This window comes from Myotis myotis, unplaced genomic scaffold (assembly GCF_014108235.1).
Source record: "Myotis myotis isolate mMyoMyo1 unplaced genomic scaffold, mMyoMyo1.p scaffold_m19_p_6, whole genome shotgun sequence".
Lineage (NCBI taxonomy): Eukaryota > Metazoa > Chordata > Mammalia > Chiroptera > Vespertilionidae > Myotis > Myotis myotis.
The window spans coordinates 29,059,872-29,077,197 of NW_023416368.1; positions in this window are offsets into that span (position 1 = coordinate 29,059,872).

A 17,326-nucleotide genomic window follows, 5' to 3' on the forward strand; every position below is an offset into this window, starting at 1 on the left:
GACCCAGCTGGGCCCCGGAGTTTACTCCCCGAGCTGCACCTGGGAGGACGGGGCTGAGGCTGACACCTGGATGGACAGTGCTGTCTGGCAACATTTCCCCCTCGCAGCAAACAGCGCAGCCTTTGCTGGAGAATGTAATCAGACTTCATTCATTCAGGAGAGGGGAGGAGAGGGGCTGGAGCCCAGGCCCAGGCCTCCTGTCCTGAAGGCCGCCTCCTCCTATACTCAACGGAAAAGAAATCCTGAAACACTCCCAGAGCAAAGCCTAAGACGAGCCTGCAAGTCCTTGTGGAGATTTTTTGCCTTCAAATTCCTCCCCTTGCTTGCTAATATCACATGCCTACACCTCTACACGAATTTGAAAAGATATCTGCACCACTATATTCTTTGCAGCATTCTTTACTATAGCCAAGATAGGGAAAAAACCTAAGTGTCCATGGGGAGGCGATTGGATAAAGAAGTGGTACATATATGCAATGGAATATTACTCTCTGACTTTCCAGTCTCTGGACATAAACCATCAGCCTCAAAATAGAATTCTGACGCCCCATAGAGAGGTCCCAGCTAGAGAGCCTTCTCATCTCTTTTTCCTGAGTTTCTTTTATATTTTACTCTTCTACACCCTGCACCACTATGGAGGTTTCATGTATGTTGTCCTTCCCTCCCAGACTATGGGATTTTAGACCAAAAAGTTATTTATAATGAACTTCTAGTGAGAAACTTTTGGTGTCTGGCAATGGGCAATGCCAGGATGATTGAAGCATGTTCATTGAAGACCGCGAGTTTATGGGAAGTGTGTCTCATATCCAAGTACCACCTTTCCTGCTTATTATTCACTTAATAGTTTTATTTAAGTGACACTTTTTTGACTTTTATACATTTATTTTAAAATGAAACTAGTAGCCCTAGCTGGTTTGGCTCAGTGCATAGAGAGTCTGCCTGCGGACTGAAGGGTCCCAGGTTGGATTCCGGTCAAGGGCACATGCCCAGGCTGTGGGCTTGATCCCCATTAGGGGGCGTGCAGGAGGCAGCCAATCAATGATTCTCTCTCATCATTGATGTTTCCCTCTCTCTCTCTCTCTCTCTCTCTCTCTCTCTCTCTCTCTCTCTCCCTCTCTCCCTTTACCTTCTTCTCTGAAATCAATTATATATATATATAATGAAACTAGTGTATAGGGGGTGGGGGAAGACAGTTGTAAAAGGCAGAGAAGAATCATGGCTCCAGCCAGAAAGAGTTGTACTAATAGGGGAGAAGAGATGGAAACTATGAGTCCAGGGCCCCAGGGGCAGAGATTAGTGGTCAGGAAGAAGGTGGGAGCAGGGCAGAGGCAGCCAGACCTGGGGTGTCTGGCAGATGTGAGGAGGGGAACTCCAGCTGGATTTCTGCTTTATAGTATCATTCGGAGGATTAACAGAGATAATGAGTATGAAAACTAAGCCTGTTGCCTGGCACCTAGTAAGTGCTCCAAACTGTCGGCTTTTATTAGTGGTAGTAGTTTTATTAAGGGCTGGGCAGAAGAGGATAGATTCAATATGAAAACTATAGGGACCACTAAAGCTCCCCGAAGTGGGAAACGGGATGCAATATTTTGTGAAAAATTCTTTGGTAGCAGAATTCAGGCTGGTCAGATGGGAAAGGAGGGCCACAGCAAAGGTGTGGTCCCAACGGGTGAAGAAGGGCTGACAACGGAGTAGAAACAACCCCTCCTGAAAAGGAGAAGCCTGCTCCCCTCACTCATACGTGTGCGGAAGTCAGAGCCTGGCTTGAGGCGGTGCTCAATAACCCTATTCAATGAACACCTCTAAATGTTGCATAAGTTGAACATCTTTTTGGAGCCCACAGGCTCAATGAGCACTTGCAGAATTCCTCTGTGTCAATTACTAGAGAAGTCCAGTAATTCGTGGCTTGTTCTGATGTCTTCCCCTGCACCCCCCATTCTAACAGCAACAACAACACACACATGTCAAAGGAAAGCCGGTGACTGTGGTCAGTACATGCACAAAAACCAGAGAAGAATGGCTGGACTCCTTTTCCATGTCAGGTATCAAAGAAAGGATTACACTTCTAGTGTTTCCTAGCTCACTACTCTGCTGGATTCCAATGGAATTTGAGGTTCATGTAAAGGAGAAAGGCCAAGTGATCAGTTTGCTTCTGGCCATGGCTCAAGGCTTGATTCTCACCCGAACAATGGCTCTCACAGTTTTGTGCCTCTTTTTCTGGTCTATACTTTCAAATTCCAAATTGCTAGTCGGGATGTCTCCATTGCTAGTGACTAAACTGCTATTCAAATTGGTTTAAGAAAGAGGGAGAATTTATTGGCTCATGACACCAAAAACCCAGAGGCGAATCTGGACTTCAGGCAAAGTGGGATCCAGGCACTCAAACACTGGCACCAGGAAATCCCAGTCTTGCTCTATCTCGCAGCTCTCTCTTCCCTGCGTTCTCAAGCAGTCCCTCTGAGAGTATCAGAATTACATTCTCACAGTGAAAGATCCTAACAGACAAAAGCTTTCTTTTTCCCAACAGTCCAAGAAAAGCTCCAGATTGGAGCTTAGTGTTTGCACTGTATTTGGGCAACTTGCTTTTCTCTGAATGTGTGGCTGCAGCCAAGGGATATGACACCTTGGCTAGGAATGACTCCTCTGAAGCCGGAGGTGAGGTTAGCGCCCCCCTCCCCCCCCCCCATTCCTCTCCCCCGTATCTCACATTTGAAAGTGTGGAAGAATAAGAAAAAACAACAACACATAAATTAAAAATAACGTGTAAGTCCATTTGTATTTATAAAATGAACCAACAATAATTTAGCACATAACATATGAAGAATAAGAATTCAGGAAAACATTAAGTTCACGTATTCATTCAACACAGTTACTAAGTGCCTACCATGTGCCAGGGACTGTACCAGGCTCTGAGGGTGTAAGACTAAGCAAAACAGATTTTTAAAAATCCTTGCTTACATGAAGCTTACATCCCAGTAGGTGTGTCTATCTGTATACCATCTTCAAGTCTCCTCTGTCGTTGACAGAAAATAATATGTCAATAAACATGCAGGGCAAATTCTCAGTGAGTGCTTCCTCTGGGCGCTCTGCCTCATTATCCTCTTCCTCCTGGGGGTTAGAAACAGGTTTCAGAGAGATGCAGACACCTGTTCAAGAGCCACAGGAAATAAGTGGTGGAATCAAGACTGAAACTCAGACCTCCATACCTGCCTTTTAACTTGTACCCTCTCTTAGGGTGTGGATGGGGGAGGGGGTTATGCGGAGGGGTGGGGACTATGGCAAACAGGAGAACAAACTGTGCAAAGGGAGCCACAGTTATTCAGCTCCAGCCACTTGTCAAAGGGGAATGTGGCCCAGTGTGGCCAAGTTTTTTGATTTTTCAAGAGAAGCCAGCAAACAGGATTTTGATGTGAAAACCAAAAACACTGTGAAAGCCAAAAATAATCCAACTGGGCATAATTCAGGCCATAGGTCTGTCCCTCTGTTGGAGGCCACACTTGCCCAGGAGGGGCCCTGGGCAGGAAGGATTCCAAATAGCAACCCGGAAACTAAATATGGGCCAAAAAAACCCTGCAAATAGAGCTGTGGCCTTTGCATAAAGTATTTATTTCTTCGGTTGGTTTTATAAGGCTAAGGTAGAAAAGTGGTGCCCTTGTTTACCAAAAAAGCCAAGTCCTTAATGAAAGGTAACCGCCAGCGAGGGAGCAGCTGGAGCATTCCAACCCCCTTCTGTGGGAGAGGTCGGCAGAGGACCACCCTTTGCTGGGTTGACAGGCCATGCTTATTTGAAAGGGAAAATTTAACTTCAGGGCGGCCTCTGTGTTACATCTGAGGTCCTAATAATGATCATTATACCGTCAGCGCACAAGACATGCTTCAAAATAATTCTCCTCCTAAAAGTCACATTCTCCTAGCTTCCTGGCCTTTCCTGGCCTCCTCCACCCATGGCCTCCCAGCTCAGTAAGCCTCTCCTCTTCCCCACCCCCTTTGCCAAGGGCTGGCAGCCGCAGGACACAAGGAGGTCTCATCACAGGGGTGGCCTGTGACTGGAATGGAGTTGGTCTCTTGGTGGTGGCAGTGCCTCTTCTGTCTTGGCCTATGGAGGGAGGAAGGGAGCTCAGAAGAGCTTTCATGTTTGAAAAAACATTTGCACCATTGATAGACTGAAACTGTAAGTCAATAGCTTTACTTTAAAAGTGTAAAGGACTTTCCATCCATGGGATCTTAACAAGATCAAACAACCTCTGTTTACTACAAGCTCATTGTAGAAAGGAAGTAAAATCTGGCACATGAAGAATCCCTCTCTGTTCTCAAGATAGTAACTTTGCAGCCATATGCCATGTGTATTTCATCACAGCAAAACAGTGCTGGAGTGCTCTGGGGACAGATTTGCTGCTGCCGCAGCCACCGCTGCCGCCGCCACCTCCACCACCTCCTTCTGTTGCTTGGATAAAGCTGAGGCATGTGGCATCGCTGTGAGATTCTTAGAGTGCTCTTGTCTGGGACCCTACAACACGAGGCTCTAAATCCCAGGTCCTCTGGCCTGGGGAGAGTTTTCTTTTGAAAACACACATTGTAAGGACTTAGATACCTTCTGAAAGGGATGGGACAAAGAAAACTTGTACTGCCCCTTCCTTGCTTGGAAGATCATTTACGATTAGGAGATGAAGTGACTTTTCCCATAGCTGAGCAATGCTAGGATTAGGAGTGTCCAGAGACCTGGGTTCTAGTCCTCGTTCCCCTACCTCCTTGCCACAGGACCCAGAGCAATTTGCTAATTCTTTTTGGGCTTCAGTTTTCTCATCTGGGACATGGAAATAATAATAGGTCTGACTAGCCCTGGCTGGTGCTCAGTTGGTTGGAGAACAATCCTGTACACCAAAAGGTTGCAGGCTCAATTCCCGGGGCCTATATGGAAGGCAACTGATCAATGTTTCTCACATGAATCTCTCTCTCTTTCTTTCTCTCTCTGCCGGAAGCCGGTCCATCCTTGCTGCTTGACACAGTCGCTGCAGGAAAGAAACATCTGCACAGCATATGTTTCAAGGGACCTGGCGTATATAGCATACTGTTCTTAATATGTTTGCTCCCCTTAGCGCTGTGTGTTTTAACCAAGGTCACCTCTCCAAGAAAGGTTGTTTCCCCAGGTAGGAATTTTTCCCTGAAGTCAGGGAGGGGATGCCTCTCCTAGAAAGGTTGTTTCCCCAGGTAGGAATTTTTCCCTGAAGTCAGGGAGGGGATGAAACTCCTTAACTAAGTGCCAGGCGGGTAGTTAATCACTACAAACAGTCATGCTTAAGCTACATAATCTTTACTCCCTGGAATGGAGATAAGAAACGCCCTAACCTTTGTAACAGAAATTGACAGGATTAAAATCAACTGGTATAAATACGGATGTAACAAGACAATAAACAGCAGAACTTCGCTGGAGATCCAGACCAGAACTTGGCTGGAGATCCTGGCTGGAGATCCTGGCTAGGCTGCTGATCAACTGAACACTGTCTCCGTGTCCTTCCTTCTTCGCCGACTCCATCCACACCTTTGGGGACCCCTGGACCCGCTGGGGTTGGACCCCGGCATCTGGCGCCCGAACAGGGTTCCCTTAGGTAAGTCCCCCCGTACTTGGGACGGATAGGACTGCACCATAGGGTGCTGCAGACCCCCCCCCCCCCCATAGAGAATAAGTAGGGTAAGCGGGTAGTTAGTACAGAACTTAGATTGACAAGATGGGTCATACTGAGTCTAAAGAAAAAAGACTCTGTATTAATCTTTTAACGCATATGCTTACTAGCAGAATTGGAGTTGAGGTTTTTCCCAGTGAGACAGAAAGTTTTATAGAAGTATGTCAATGGCTTCCAGAGGATGGAACTGTTAATTTAAGAACTTGGGTTGAAGTAGGAAAGCAATTAAAGAAACACCATGAATCTGACAAGGTCCTGCCATGTTTCTTTTCCCTCTGGGATTCAATCTGTGACACCTTGGCACCAGAGGCAAAAACGTTTGAACTTTCTCAAAATTTAAATAGTCCCTCGGCTCCACCCAGAGAGGACACATCATCATTGTCTTCAGCTCAATCTAAAAGCAATTTAGCTATGCCTACTGATCGGGAGGAGAATAAATATCATAAACATGACCATTGGTCCTTTCCAGTCAGTAGAGAGGAGAATGGCCCTCCCATTCAAAACAGGCTCCCCAAATTAGAAAGGAAGCCTAAACCAGGTCCTGTGGCTCCTATGAGCTCCATGTCTAAATTTCAAAGGGCGATAAGAGAAGCTGAAGCTAATGGAGATCTTGAATTCTCACTCTGCTTCCCAGTTACATATGAGAATGAGTCTGGTGGAAATAGAAACCCCACCTTGGAGCCTATACCTTACAAAGTACTTAAAGAATTAAAATTGGCCTGCTCTGAATATGGACCTCTAGCTCCTTACACACAAACCTTGGTAGAAACCCTAGCCAGTAAATGGATGACTCCTTATGGTCACAGGTTTGTAAATCCTGTCTCTCAGGAGGTGATTACTTATTATGGAAAACTGAATATGAAGATCTTGCTAAGAAAGCTGTAGCCACTAGCGAAAAAACCAGAAAAGGAATAACCCTAGACATGATATTAGGAGAAGGTGATTTTAACACGGCTGAGGAGCAAATGAATATGCCCACAGAGGCACTTACCAAAGTAACCAGTTGTGCAGTAAGTGCCTGGAAATCCCTACCTTATACAGCAGGAAAAACAACCACCCTTACAGAGGTTAAACAGAAGGTCGAGGAACCATATCAGGATTTCCTTTCTCGCCTCATGCAGGCAGTCAAGAGAGTAATCAATAACAAAGAGGCAGCCGATATCCTAATCAAACAACTGGCTTTTGAAAATGCTAATAATACCTGTCAGGCTCTATTAAGGCCGATTCTCAGAACAGGAACTATAAATGATTTTATAAAACAGTGTGCTGATGTAAGTCCAGCATTTATACAGGGTGTAGCTATAGCTGCAGCTCTCAAAGGGGAGACATACCCTCAATATGTACAGGGTATAGGACAAGCCAGCAATAATACAGGTAATAAAAGAAATATGAACTGCTACTCTTGTGGCTTATCTGGGCACTTTAGCAGAGAATGCCCAAATAAAAATAATAATACTCAGGCCAGATGGCAAGCTCCTCGACAGCCTGGAAATACATTAGGGAATAATATTAATCCTCCAAAAACCGTTTGTCCCCGATGTCAGAAAGGATTCCATTGGGCAAAGGAATGTAGATCAAAATACCATAAAAATGGTCGGCCTTTAAACTCTACAAATAGCTCCCAAGGAGGTTATATCCCATCACCTCAATCGGGAAACTTGAGAAGGGGCCAGCCCCAGGCCCCTGCAATAATAGGGGCATCAACCTTCAACCCCTTTGCAAATTTCGATCAGTCAGTGACCTCTTCAGGGCAACCCCAGGCAGTGCAGGATTGGACCTCCACTCAACCACCCATGCAGTACTAACCCCAGACTCGCCAGTAGCAGCCATTCCTACAGGAGTGTCTGGGCCGCTGCCTGAGGGAACCGTAGGTTTAATATTAGGACGGAGCTCCACCTCGTTACAGGGGATCTTAGTCATCCCAGGAGTTGTTGATGCAGACTACACAGGAGAAATACAGATTTTACTTTCCCCACCCACCACAACTATACAGATTCAGCCCAACCAGAGAATTGCCCAATTAATCCTGTTACCAATACATAAAATAGGGACAGCTGTTACCCAGGAAGCTAGAGGGGCCGGAGGCTTTGGATCTAGTGATGCAGCATTTTGGATACAAGAAATCCATGCTACTAGACCTACAAAAATTTTACAAATTCAGGAAAACCAATTGAAGGTCTATTGGATACAGGAGCAGATGTTTCCTGCATAGCAGAGAAGGATTGGCCCTCTTCATGGCCCACGCACACCACCTCCACTTCCCTAGTAGGACTAGGCAAGGCATCTAATGTAAAAAAGAGTTCTCAGATTCTAACTTGGACTGATGAAGATCAACATTCAGGAACATTCTGTCCCTATGTAATTACAACTATCCCCTTTACATTATGGGGAAGAGATATCTTATCTCAAATGGGAGTTCTATTATATAGCCCCAGCGGTGTTTGATTTACTCCTGTTACAAAATATTACAAGAAAATGAGTTTAAATATTCCTCTCCTCATCATGTTCTACAACATGCTCAATTTGTAATTAATATACTAAATGTAGATTCTGAGGGAAATTCCCCGATGTACAGGCATTGGAACCCTGATCTAACTAAACCTAAAGCCCTCGTCAAATGGAGAGACTTGCTTACAGGAGCCTGGAAGGGACCTGATGTACTTTTAACCCTGGGGAGAGGATATGCTTGTATATTTCCACAGGACGCAGACTCACCTGTGTGGATTCCAGACCGTCTAGTCCGACCTTATGTCTCACCGCCCGCCATCTCTGCCTCATCATAGCACACCTGACCAGTGCCCGTCTGCAGCAGATGTGCAGACCTGAGCTGGAACAATCTGTCCATTGGGAGGATCACATGTGCCTCCGTTTTGTCTTTCCACATGTCCCAGCTTTGCCCCACATCTCCTTTCCTTTTTCCTTTTTTTAAAATCTAACTACTTGTTTGCTGGTTCTTTGGCCTTTCTCCTTCTTTCCTGAACACAGCGTTTTCTAGAATCTCCCTACCCTACTGTTCCAGGAAGGGCACCTCCCTTTTATGCCGTGACTAGGGGTGTTTGGTATATGCCCCATACATGGAGTTGTCTTGTGCCAAGAGCCTGACATCCTGGGCTGAGAAAGCCCTGTTCCAGGACTCTCCTTTGTCCTGTATTGGCGCCTCTTACCCTTGTGCCAAGAGGGACCCTCTTCTTACAATCCAATTGCCCATAGCTGTTGCCTGAGCTCTCTGTTCATGCTGAGGTTGAAGCCTCATGGTGGCTGGTACCATGGATCTGTCTCTGGCCCAATGGCGTAAGCTAGGCCCTCTCTAGAGAAGAAACCTGAGTTCCCTATGATCAATGCCAGAGCCCCGCCAGCAGGCGAGGGAATCCAAAGGCAGTTGCTGGGCATGGAGGCCAGAGGGACATAGGCTATCAAGGAGACAAAACTGAACCTCACATCACCCTACTTGGCCCAGAGATGGCTGGTAGTCAACGACGGGTAAGACCCCACAGGGTGGGGCAACCTAAGACAGGCACAGTCGAGGGCCAGTAGGAGAGAACTTGGGGTTCAACAGAGGTGGGGCACAGATCCTCACCCCCCCCCAATGGTGCAGGGGCTTGAACACTCGCCCCTTCTGAGGAAGGTCTCCTGTCCCCATGGCTGCTTCCTGCTTCCCATGCCCAGCTCAGATCGGGACCCAGGTAAAGACAGAGACTGGCTGACAACAGCTGCCCTCTCACTGCAACAGGACTTGTTTCCCATTTCTACCTTGGACCACAGGGAAAGGGGAAGCTGAAGGAAAGGGCTGTGTCAGGGTGCTGCATTCTTCCCTTTCTTCTCCCTCTTTTTTCTAAACACTTCCATGCCTTGTAGTTCTTTTGCTTTCTCTTCTTTTTCTACTACCCTCCATTTTCCATATCAGCTGGATCCAGAGGGCACAGCTTACTCCTCCTCGGACATCGACACCACCATCAACCACGGCCCTGATGGACCCTTTGATGCAGCCCTTCAACTTGCTGACGCTTCGGGAAGCCTGTCGCCAGTGACGCCGCCCGCTAGCCAGACCAACAAAGACAATCAAACCAACAACTTGAGGACAGCTGAAATCCCTTGACTGAAGAGGCTGGCAACCTTCTACAGGAATGGGGCTCCTTCTGCGCTCCATCCACTATGTTTATAGCTATGCTCACTATCATTGCTTGCCACTCTTCTTCCGAGACTTAAATGGCTCAATCTGAGAGGTGACCACTGATTTGCATGCGCTATCATTTAAAAAATAAAAAAGGGGGAATTTGCCGGAAGCCGGTCCATCCTTGCTGCTTGACACAGTCGCTGCAGGAAAGAAACATCTGCACAGCATATGTTTCAAGGGACCTGGCGTATATAGCATACTGTTCTTAATATGTTTGCTCCCCTTAGCGCTGTGTGTTTTAACCAAGGTCACCTCTCCAAGAAAGGTTGTTTCCCCAGGTAGGAATTTTTCCCTGAAGTCAGGGAGGGGATGCCTCTCCTAGAAAGGTTGTTTCCCCAGGTAGGAATTTTTCCCTGAAGTCAGGGAGGGGATGAAACTCCTTAACTAAGTGCCAGGCGGGTAGTTAATCACTACAAACAGTCATGCTTAAGCTACATAATCTTTACTCCCTGGAATGGAGATAAGAAACGCCCTAACCTTTGTAATAGAAATTGACAGGATTAAAATCAACTGGTATAAATACGGATGTAACAAGACAATAAACAGCAGAACTTCGCTGGAGATCCAGACCAGAACTTGGCTGGAGATCCTGGCTGGAGATCCTGGCTAGGCTGCTGATCAACTGAACACTGTCTCCGTGTCCTTCCTTCTTCGCCGACTCCATCCACACCTTTGGGGACCCCTGGACCCGCTGGGGTTGGACCCCGGCATCTCTCTCTCTCTCTCTCTCTCAATCAATCAATCAATAAAACATATCCTAAGGTGAGGATTTAAAAAAAAAATAGATCTGACCACATGGAGCATTGGTGAGACGCCATGCATGCAGCGGAAGCTGCTCTCTTTACACAGAACTTGTTCTCCTGTTCACCGCAGCCTCCATGAATCCCCATCCTGCCCCAACCCACACCCTAGGAGACAAGTTAAAAGTCAGATGCACACTCCAGTCTTGGCTCCACCCTTATTTCTGTGGCTTCTTGGACAGTTGACCAGGAGTTACACCTGGTGACCAGAGCCATTCTATTGCAATTCTTCCGCGGCACCAGTGGAAACACAAGTTACCTTTGTTCCCACCACATTCAGAGTCTTATCTTAGATGTCAGCTTTACCTGAATTTTGTCCAGATGAGAGAGTGGCTGTCCTGCCTCCTGCTCCAGCCCCTGGAGAATAGGTATGGAGTCCACCTGCATCAGAGTGGGAGGGCCGCTTTGTACATATGCAGATTCCTGGGCTCCATCCTAGACCCACTGTTTCTGAATCAGTGGGGCCAGAGCCTAGGAATCTTCAGGTGTAACAAGCCCTCTGAGGGAGTAGATGCAGGTAACAGTTAGCATTTAGGCCCTCCGGTGCCTCAAACTCAAACAGGTCTTTACCTCAACCAGTTTTTCCTCATGTGTCCTGCTTATTAGACCAACGTAACAAAAGCAAAAATAAGTAAGTGGACCCTAGCCGGTTTGGCTCAGTGGCTAGAGCGTCGGACTGCAGACCAAAGGGTCTGGGTTCGATTCCAGTCAAGGGCAGGTACCTCGGTTGCAGGCTCCTCCCCAGCCCAGGTCTGCAGGAGGCAACCAATCGATGTGTTTCTCTCACATAGATATTTTTCTCTGTCTTTCCCTCCCTCTTCCACTCTCTCTAAGTCAATGGAAAAATATCCTTGGGTGAGGATTAAAAAAAATAATAATAAAATAAAATAAACAAGTGGAACTACATCAAAATAAAAAGTTCTGCACAGCAAACTAAACCATCAACAGAATGAAAAAGAAACTGAATAGGAGAAATTATTTGCAAGTCATATAGCTGATATGGGGCTGATATCCAAAACATATGAAGAACTCACACACAATTCAATAGCAAGAAAACAAACAACCTGATTAAAAAATAGGCAGAAGAGCCCAGCCGGCGTGGCTTAGTGGTTGAGTGTCGACCTATGAACCATAAATTCACAGTCCGATTCCCGACAGGGCACATGCCCAGGTTGCAGGCTCAATCCCCAGTAGGGGGTGTGCAAGAAGCAGCCAAGCAATGATTCTCTCTCATCATTGATGCTTCTATCTCTCTCTCCCTCTCCCTTCCTCTCTGAAATCAATAAAAATATATTTTAAAAAATAGGCAGAAGATCTGAGTAGACATTTTTCCAAAGAAGATACAAATGACCAAGAGGTACATGAAAGAGTGCTCAACATCACTAATCATCAGGGAAATGAAAATCAAAACCATGATGAGATATTACCTCACACCTATCAGAATGGTATTATGAAAAAGACAAGTGTTGGCAAGGATGTGAAGAAAAGGGAACCCTAGTGCACTGTTGGTGGGAATGTAAATTGGTACAGTTTCTATAAAAAACAGTATGGAGGCTCCTCAAAAATTTAAAAATAGAACTACCATATGATCCAGCAATTCCACTTCTGAGTATTTATCCAAACAAAACAAAAACTCTAATTTGAAAAGATATCTGCACCCCCATGTTCATTGCAACATTATTTACAATAGCCAAGATATGAAAACAATTTTAGTGTTCACAGATAGACAATTGTATAAAGAAGAAATTATATATATATATATATATATATATATATATATATATATATATATATATATGAATATTACTCAGCCATAAAAAATAATGAAGTTTTGTTCATTTGCAACAACATGGAACTTGAAGATATTATGCTAAGTGAAATAAGAGAAATACAAATACCATATAATCTCACATATATGTGGAATTTATAAAAAAACAAGCAAATCCAAACTCATAAATACAAAAACATATTAGTGGTTACCAAGGTGGGAGGGGGGGTTGGTAGTGAAATGGATGAAGGGGAGTCAAAAGATACAAAATTCCAGTTATCGGTGATTTGTGGGATGTAATACACAGCATGTTGTTTATAGCTAATAATACTATATTGCATATTTGAAAGTTGCTAAGAGAGTAGATCTTAAAAGTCCTGATTACCAGAAAAAAACTTTTTTGTAATTGTATAATGACGAATGTTAACTAGACTTTCTATTGTGGTGATCATTTCATAATACATACAAAGATTAAATCAGTATGTTGTACATCTGAAACGAATATAATGTTATATGTCAATTAAACCTCAATAAAAATGATCATTTATAGCCATCTGGTGCCACAAACTCTGCAGACCTTTTCCTCAATCGTTTTCTCTCATGTGTCCTATTTAATTGGACCATCAGCTCTCAGGGGTGCCAGGCCTTCAAGCCAGAGACACCTGAAGTCCCTGGATTCAGGATAGTCCCAATCACCTCTTCGCAACCTGGCCCTTCTCCTTGCTCACCTACCCCTGTCAGGCCTTCCCCATGATCTCACATCAGAACCAGTGGTCTTGCTTTCCACTTGCCAGGTCTTGATCTGAAATGTAAAGCTGGCCCTAATACCTCCTTACTTAAAATTCTTTAGGGGTGTCCCATACCCTGCAGGATCAAGTCAGAGGAGGCATTCAAAAGCCTCTCTCTCTAGTCTCTGATATTCTATTACTTCCCCTCCTACAGGGAAAACTCCAACAAGACTTATACAGGGTGGGGCAAAAGTAGGTTTATAGTTGTTTGTATGGAAAATAACACAATCCTATATAATAAAAGGGTAATATGCAAATTGACCCTACCAGCTGAACAACCAGAATGACCACTGGACCAGTCACTGTGAGGCACACTGACCACCTTTTGGTCCTTTTCCCCAGCCGGCAGGCTTGGATTGCCTGATGGCCACTCACGGCAGGGGCGGGGCCGACAAGCGGGCGGGAACAGCTGACCTCTTGGTCCCTTCCCCCGGCCATCAGGCATCGATCACCCAATGGCGAATAGGGAACTAGGGGAGGGGGGGGGTGGCGGCAGGGGTAAAGGCCAGCTGTGGACAGCTGGGGAAGATGGCCCTGATCACAAACCAGGCCTAGGGACCGTACCTGCACACAAATTTCATGTGCTGGGCTTCTAGTAAGTAATAATACAAGAATAAACTCTGTGTATCACATATTCCCAACTGTAAACCTACTTTGCCATATCCTGTGTTATGCTCAGGTCTTTGAATGTCCATGGGGCTACATGCCTCTGTGCTTCCCTAGACACAGATCCTTCCATTGAAATATCCTTTCTCTTCTGCTACTCTCCCTTCAAATCTCAGCTGAAATGTCACCTCCTCTGGGAAGCCTTCCCAGATGTTTCCAGGGAGTGCTGCCTACTCCGTCCTATATTCTTGTACACTTCCCAACTCTGTCACCCATGGCCCAGTATTGGCTTTATTTCCTTATGTGTTTCTGCCCCACTAGTCCAGGAGGGATTTGCATTTTATTCATTTCAAATTCCAAACAGTTATCAGGGTTGATAAGGTCTTGCATGATCTGGTTCCTGCCGACCTCTCCACCCTATCTCCTACCACTCTCGGCCCCACCCACTTCGCCCAGTCACACTGCCCTTTGGACTGTTCCCAAGATCATGAGACTCCTTCCTGATTTTAGGTCTTTGTTCCTGCAGTTACTCTTTCCTGGAATGCCCACCCTCCCCTACATCTTTCCATGCTGGCTCCCTCTGGGTATTCACATCTCTGCTCCAATGTCAAAGTAGTCTTTATTCCCAATTATTCTTTCTTTAATACCATATTTTCTTCCCTTTGTAGCACTTATTGAAAGCTATAGTTAATTCACTTTTAAGATCAGCCTTATTGAGACATAATTGCCTATAATAAAAGGCATCCAGGTATACAGTACGATGAGTTTTGACAAATACCCATGTATCCACCACTCTATTCCAGATGCAGAATATTTTCATAACTTGTACAATTTTCCTGATTCCTTTTTCCAGTCAATATCCCCCCACTCCATGGCCAGCCCCAGTCAATCACTGCTCTACTTTCTGTTCTAGAACCCTGCTTGTTCTAGGACTTCATTTAAATGTAGGTATACAGTATATGCTCTTTGGTCTGGTTTCTTTCATTCAGCATGCTTTGAAGATTCATTCCTGTTGTAGCATTTATCAGTATCTATTTCTTTTTATTACTGAGTAGTAAGCTACTGTACAAATACGCCACAATTTATCTATTCCCCTGCGGATGGACACCTGGGCCATTTCCAGTTTTTTACTATTATGAATAAAGCTCCATTGGCAATTCATGTACAAGTCTTTGTGTGGACATACATTTTCCTTTCTTTCAAATAAGTACCTGTAATGGAGCTTGCTGGGCACATGGTATATTTAACTTTATAAGATACTGCAAAACCTTTTTCCAAAGTGATTTTCCATTTCACACTCCTGCCAGCAATGTATGAGAGTTCCAGTTGTTCCACATCCTTGCCAACACTGATTACCAGTTTATTCTAATGGGCGTACGGTATTATCTAATTGTGGTTTTAATTTACATTTCCCTGATGGCTAATGATGTTGAACTATATTTCATGTGTGCATAGATATTTGTATATCTTCTTTTTAAAAAATGTATTTTTATTGGTTTCAGAGAGGAAGGGAAAAGGAGAGAGAAAGAGAAACATCAACGATGAGAGAGAATCACTAATCGGCTGCCTCCTGCATGTCCCACATTGGGGATCAAGCCCACAACCCAGGCATGTGCCCTGACTGGGAATCAAACCATGAGCTCCTGGTTCATAGGTCGACGCTCAACCACTGAGCCACGCCAGCCAGCTGTATATCTTCTTTCTAATGTATTTGTTAAAATCCTTTGCCCATATTCTAATTTGGTTGTTTGTCTTCTTATTATTCAGTTAAAATATTTCTATACATGTTGTAGACACAACTTATTTGTTAAAAATTCTTCTATCCGACTGACCTTTTCATCTTCTTAATGCTGTCATCCCCCCTTTTATAATGACTCCTTTATGTGATCCAAAAATTCTCTGCCTATCCCAAGGTCATATAGACTTTTATCTATGCTTTCTTTGAGAAGTTTTATAGTTTTCTTTTTTAAAATGTAGTTCTTTGATCCATGTCAAGTATATTGTGAAGAAGGGGCTGAAATTTATTATTTTCCATGTGGATATTTTGTTATTTCAGCACCATTTGTTGAAAACTCTGTCCTTCAGTTATTTAAATTTTGGCTCCTTTTCTTAATTATTTGTCTCTCCTACTAGACTACAAGCTCCATATATTTGTTTTAATTAATTAATTAATTAAAATATATATTTTATTGATTTTTTACAGAGAGGAAGAGAGAGGGATAGAGAGTTAGAAACATCAATGAGAGAAAAACATCAATCAGCTGCCTCCTGCACACCCCCTACTGGGGATGTGCCCGCAACCAAGTTACATGCCCTTGACCAGAATTGAACCTGGGACCCTTCAGTCCGCAGGCAGACGCTCTATCCACTGAGCCAAACCAGTTAGGGCTATTTGTTTTAATTTAAACTGGGCTCTTTTCCATCCTGGCTACCTCCTTGCAGGTACAGAAAGCAGAGAAGGGGCTTGCTTGCAAGTTAATTCCAGACATGATCCCAGGGAACAGAAGTAGGGGCTGGGGAGAGTGAAATAGGAAGTAAGGGACACCAGGACAATGGTGTGCCATGGAGGTCGCCACTGTGGGTAACTAGGGCTCGTCCAGCTGGACCTGCTGGGGAGCAGTGTTGAGTGAACCTCAGAACTGACCACTGGGCACCAGGGAGGGGCGTACATCTATCATCCCCAGCCCATTGGTCAGGGCTTGCCCTAGCAGGGCTAACTTGCCCACACTTCCAGGCCACAGTGCTTGACTCCAGACAGAAACTCTGGGCCCAGGCAAGAGCTATGGGTAGCAGGTAACCCAAGGGGCTTCTACCTGCTCCAAGCTGGTTGACATGGTGATGGCTGAGTGAAAGGTGGGCCAGAGGGAGGAAAAGAGAGTCACAAGAAGTTTCTGATACACATTCAGTCAGCAAATATTTACTGAGTTCTCCTGTATGCCAAGTCCTGGAGATAATCATAACAAAGCCAATCTGTCCCCTGCCCCCAAGCCAATCCCTGTCCTTATGGGGGAGACAGACTGTAAATAATTCAGTAATTGATACACATTTTATTAAGCAGAGATAAGTGCTATGAAGAAAAATAAAACAGGGTAAGAGAATTGTAATGATGGTGGAAGGATGGGGCTCCTTTGACCATCAGGAAGGTCTCTGAGAAGCTGACATTAGACCTAGAACGAATGGAGTGAGAAACTGAGCCATGTGAATAACACCCAGGACAATAACACCCAGGACAATAACACCCAGGACAATAACACCCAGGACAATAACACCCAGGACAATAACACCCAGGACAATAACACCCAGGTGGAAGGAACCACAGGCGAAAAGCCTGGAGCGGGGAACAGGATGTCAGAAAACAGCAAGGCCGCTGTGGCTGGAGTGGCGTGAGGGGCAGAGACGAAAGCGGTCAGGAGAGCGGTCTGGCAAACTTCAAAAATGAATTTAAATTTCATTCTGAGTGTGATGGGAAGTCACTGGAGAGTTTTCAGAAGAGTTATAACTTCTCTCAT